Source organism: Rhagoletis pomonella, unplaced genomic scaffold (assembly GCF_013731165.1).
Source record: "Rhagoletis pomonella isolate Grant_MI unplaced genomic scaffold, Rhpom_1.0 Rhpom_scaffold_09515, whole genome shotgun sequence".
Lineage (NCBI taxonomy): Eukaryota > Metazoa > Arthropoda > Insecta > Diptera > Tephritidae > Rhagoletis > Rhagoletis pomonella.
The window spans coordinates 1-5,601 of record NW_023468045.1 but is presented as its reverse complement, the minus strand read 5'-3'; the positions used below and the strand labels follow the sequence as shown (position 1 = coordinate 5,601).

The window sequence follows — 5,601 nt, the reverse complement described above, 5'->3', positions numbered from 1 at the left end:
AAAAAAAAAAAAAAAAAAAAAAAAAAAAAAAATAAAAAATAAAAAAATAAAAAAATAAAAAATAAACAAACAAACCAAATGAAAACAGAAAGCGATGAGTCAAGCTGAAATCCGAGCTCAAAAGCAACGCGAGTAAAATGAGCGCCGGCTTTCAGTTCAACGCAACAACGCATATTTCTCTATTCGGTCCCAGAGTGACAGCGAAAGCGCAAAGCCCAATCCATCGACCACCCTCAAACCCCCTCAAGATCCAGGTCAGCGGACTTGTCCTCCAAACTTACCATTGACGACTCCGATGTCTTGGAGTGAAGAGTGCGCTTCACCTGTGCCATATCACATTTCAAATTCAAATTCGGTAAGCGATAACATATCCCCAAATATAGCGGCAACAACAACAACAAACACACCGGTACCTGCCGACTGCACAGCGGTGTCAACAGCCCGGCCTATTCTTGCTGCACAAGCACAAATTAACTTGAGTGCAAGCACTGGCAACAAAGGTAAAGCGCAAGAAAGGTTGAAAAACGAAACAACTAAAAATGCGGCCATACAGACTGGAATGGACCGCTATGTTACAATAAAAAGAAAACTTAGTCCGCAAAATTCAACGGGCAGTAAGACAAAAATAAACCGCCTTACCTCAACTCAGCAAGTCAGTACGAATAGATTTGCACTGCTAAGTGACAATGCCGATGATGTGAATAGCCAAATTTCTGAAGGTGCTGCAAAAGCTACTAATGCCAAACCTCCGCCCATTTTTATAAGAGAAGAGAATCCAAGCGCTCTTGTAAAAAAATTCACACAGCTAATCGGTAGTAATAAGTTTCATATTATCCCACTATCTAAGGGAAATATTCGCGAAACTAAAGTACAAATTTATTCCGAACAGGATTTTCGAACAGTGTCCAAATACCTGAATGACACAAACACAAAAGTGTATACATACCAACTTAAAAGTGCAAAAGGTCTACAAATTGTGATTAAAGGTATCGAACCAAGCGTTGAAGCTGTGGAAGTTTTGGAAGCACTTAAAGAACAAGGTTTCAATCCAAAAGCTGCTGTGAATATTTTTAATAGGAATAAAATCCCTCAACCTATGTTTAAAGTTGAGCTCGAGCCTGAAAACAAACCTCTGGGCAAAAACGATGTGCATCCAATTTATAAATTACAATATCTGCTGCATCGTAGGATAACTGTGGAAGAACCGCATAAGAGAAATGGCCCTGTACAATGCACCAACTGTCAGGAGTATGGTCATACTAGGTCTTACTGCACGCTTCGCTCAGTGTGCGTAGCTTGTGGAGAGCTACATGTCTCTGCCACTTGCACATCAAACAAAGAAGATCCGCGTGCAAAAAAAATGTGGTAACTGCGGTGGAAATCACACAGCAAACTACAGAGGCTGTCCAGTCTATAAGGAGTTAAAAAAACCGGATCAACCAACGCGTGGCTTCCATACGTACTCATAATGTACCGAATGCCTTTGTACCCTCCCAAATGAATCCTGACGTCTTCTTCGCCAAAAGAGCCACGTCGCCAACAGTTCTATCAAACACCGTCAATGGCGTCTCGTTTGCAAGTGCCTTAAAATCAGGCTTAGAAAACCGTGCCCCTACAAAAACTGCTCCTCAAGTTGCGCCGCAAGAACAGCATCCCCATGCACAATATGGTAAACAATCCAATATCGAAGCTATGATAGCGTCGATGCAACAAAGCATGATGAATTTCATGACTTTCATGCAAAACACATTGCAAGAACTCATGCGAAATCAAAATACGCTGCTCAACCTGCTTGCTACTCAGCAAACAAGATAATGACCTTACTTAAAATAGCCCTCTGGAATGCAAATGGCATTCCTCGCCACAAACTAGAGCTGTCAAAATTTCTTAAGGACAAGGAAATTGACATAATGCTCCTTGCTGAAACACACCTAACTAATAGATATAATTTTGACATTTCGGGATATACCTTTTATTGCACGAATCATCCAGAAGGAAAGGTGCATGTCAGAACTGGTATATTAGTCAGAAACCGGATTAAACACCATCATTTGACTGGAATTGCCGAGAATTATCTGCAAGCAACATCAATATGCGTACAAACAAAGCAAGGTGATATTACGCTGTCCGCGGTTTATTGTCCCCCACGTTTCACGATAACAGAAAAACAGTTTATGGATTTCTTCAGTTCGCTGGGAGAGCGCTTCCTTGCTGCAGGTGATTATAATGCGAAGCACCCTCACTGGGGCTCACGCTTGTGCAACCCTAAAGGCAAGCAATTATATAACGCGCTTATATGTAGAAGAAACAAACTCGATTACGCTTCTCCTGGAAAGCCTACATATTGGCCGGCAGACCCGCAAAAGTTGCCAGATTTGATTGACTTTGCGGTGACAAGGAAAATTCCTCGCGGCCTTATTAGTACAGAATCAGTTGCAGATCTCTCATCAGACCACTCACCTGTACTTTTCACCTTGTGGCATCAGCCGCAAGAAAAAGAGTCACCCTATATGCTCACGACAAGGGCTACAAATTGGTTAAAGTATAAAAAATATATCAGTGCGCATATAGACCTCGATCCAAATTTAGATACGCCGACCGATATTGAAAACTCCATAGCCGCTCTTGAATCTACACTTAGAGCAGCCGCTAGCATTTCCACACCCCAGAAAGGTTATGTGCAAAATAAAAAATATAATTTAACCAATAGGAAAATTGAAATGCTTGTCTTGGAAAAACGACGCCTACGACGTATATGGCAGACTCATAGATCACCAGCATCAAAACAACTGCTCAAGGCGGCCACACATGCACTGACGAGAGCCCTCAAGAACGAGGAGCAGTACGCACAGTACCGGTACATCCAAAAGCTCTCACCGACTAGCACAAAGCACTCGTTATGGAAAGCACACCACAAGCTAAATGCGCCAATAGAGACTGAAATGCCAGTACGGGACCACAATGGCAAATGGGCTCGGAGTGACGCAGAAAAAGCAAACACCTTTGCTTCTCATCTAAAAAATGTTTTTAGGCCAAACCCCGCAACTAATAATTTTCAACTTCCACCCGTACCCAATGTGTCAAAATTTGAGCCGCTGAAATTTGTACCTGAAGAAATTTCAAAAGTACTTAAGGATCAACTGCAACCAAATAAGGCCCCAGGGCACGACTTAATAACCCCAAAAATGATTATTGAGCTACCAAATTGTGCTGTACTTTGCATATGTATGCTATTTAACGCAATCACTAAACATTGTCATTTCCCTCACCAATGGAAAAAGTCGACTATTGTGATGATACCAAAGCCCGGAAAGGACAAAACGCAGCCATCTTCATATAGGCCCATCAGCCTGCTACCGTGTATGTCGAAATTATTCGAAAAACTTCTTATGCTGCGTATCTCCCCACATCTGCAAGCCCGCAATATAATACCACTTCACCAATTTGGCTTCAGGGAAAAACATGGAACAATCGAGCAGGTAAATCGCATAACAACCGAAATCCGAACAGCGTTTGAAAAGAGGGAATATTGCGCTGCAATATTTCTTGACGTCGCCCAGGCATTTGACCACGTCTGGCTAGATGGTCTTATGTATAAAATACAAATGCTACTCCCACAAAGCACACACAAACTGCTTAAGTCATACCTTTATAATCGAAAGTTTGCAGTTCGATGTAACACCACCATTTCTGAAGCCCATGCAATCGAAGCTGGAGTGCCACAAGGCAGTGTCCTTGGCCCGATGTTGTATGTCTTATACACCGCGGATATTCCTACAAACGACCGCCTGATAATGTCCACTTTTGCCGATGACACTGCCATAATCAGTCGCTCCAAGTGTCCTCTACAAGCAACTGTGCTCCTAGGCAATCATATGGAAGCTGTTGCCAATTGGCTCGCAAACTGGCGAATAAAGGTTAACGAGCAAAAATGTAAGCAAGTTACATTTACACTGAATAAGAGTAACTGTCCGCCCTTGACTTTAAACAACGTACAAATACCACAAAGCAATCATGTCACTTACCTAGGGGTCCACCTGGACAGGCGACTTACTTGGCGAAACCACATAGTGGCTAAAAGGACTCATCTCAAGCTGAAGGCTAATTCTCTCCACTGGCTTATTAACTCTCGCTCACCCCTGAGTCTGGAGTATAAAGTGCTTATTTACAATACAGTTTTAAAACCGATATGGACCTATGGATGTGAGTTATGGGGAAACGCGAGCAGCAGCAACATCGAAATCCTTCGTCGTGCGCAATCTAAAATCCTTCGAACAATCACCGGAGCACCTTGGTATATGCGAAATGAGAACATTCACCGCGACTTGAGAATACCAGAAGTACGAACCGAAATAGAACAACGGAAGACGAAATATGTATCGAAGCTTTTAGCGCACCCAAATCATTTAGCAAGATCTTTATTGCGTGTCAACAGGACCTCAAGACTACGTAGGAATGACTTACCAGCCCAGTCGTAATCTTTTCTTAGGGCCAGTTAAGAAAATACTCATCCCAACTAGGGGATGTAAATTAAGTGAATAGATTAAGATTCGAAAACTTATTGTTAGGCTCTTAGGCAGGGCAGATTCAATAAATAAAAAAAAAAATTCTAAAAAAAAAAAAAAACTTGCTATATTTGCATGCATCACTTTGCAAGTGAAGATTTTGAAAATAGTCTGCAGTTCGAAATGGGTAGGATGTTTATTTATTTCGTTTATTGTGTTTATATTAATGAAAGTGTTTAAAACATTTCTAAGGTTATGCAAAAAGAAGATTGTTGAAACGAGGCTCCGTGCCATCAATTTACAAGCCCGGTGATGAAAACCCGGAGCGTTCGCAAAGAGTTCATCGTCGTCAAAATACGTCATTAATATTGGGTTTCATTGGAACGATATCCTTATTTGATGCTGTGGGCAGGCGTCACAGTTTCAGGTAAAAATTCTTGCTTATGCCTTGGCAGTTTAATTTTATGTTGGCACCGTTTGCATTGTATTTCCTGAAATAAGTACGCATTGGAAGTTACTAAAAAGTAATGTATTGTCGCAGATGCTACTTACCATGCTATGAGCACGCCCTTGCTCAACGAATTGGCCCTTTTACGCTGTTTCCTGGTTAGCGCTCTTCGATTCTCTGTAGTCTTTCTGGCATCGTATAGCTTCTATATTTGTTTCCAAGCCTTGGAGCTATGCACTATTTGCTGTGGCTTCAATTTCATTTGGAAATCTTACTCGTTCCATTTGCCAGCGCAACGGCGGCCACAGAATGCAATTTTTATTTGAACGCCCTACCCACTACCTAAATAAATAAAATAGTAATATAAATAATGTAAAAGAAACACAAAATAAATTTACCGTCTTCTCGATTCAATAAATTGCCACCAGATTATTTTATTTTAGACTTTCAACTAAATTGTATGCTATATTTACTTTTTTTCGTCGAAATTGTATGCGATTGGACAGATCGCCAACAACAACTTTTATATTATGACGTAGATGCGCAGAACGAAAAATTTTTGCACCCCTATCGGCGCAATCTTTGTGTTCTATCATTCTTGGTAGTCAAGTACTCTACTCTACTCAAATAAAGCGAAGTGTTCATGGT

The 5,601-nt window shown here is 41.2% G+C and overlaps 1 long non-coding RNA gene across 1 annotated transcript; it reads right to left on the bottom strand.

Annotated features, from left to right (window-relative positions):
- Nucleotides 1–4,682: 4,682 nt before the first annotated feature.
- LOC118756267 lies at nucleotides 4,683–5,384 on the bottom strand. Its single transcript, XR_004995112.1, has 3 exons — nucleotides 5,352–5,384; nucleotides 5,058–5,295; nucleotides 4,683–4,996 (listed from the first exon to the last, which is right to left on the bottom strand). It is a non-coding gene; the product is annotated as an uncharacterized LOC118756267 (long non-coding RNA).
- Nucleotides 5,385–5,601: the final 217 nt, after the last annotated feature.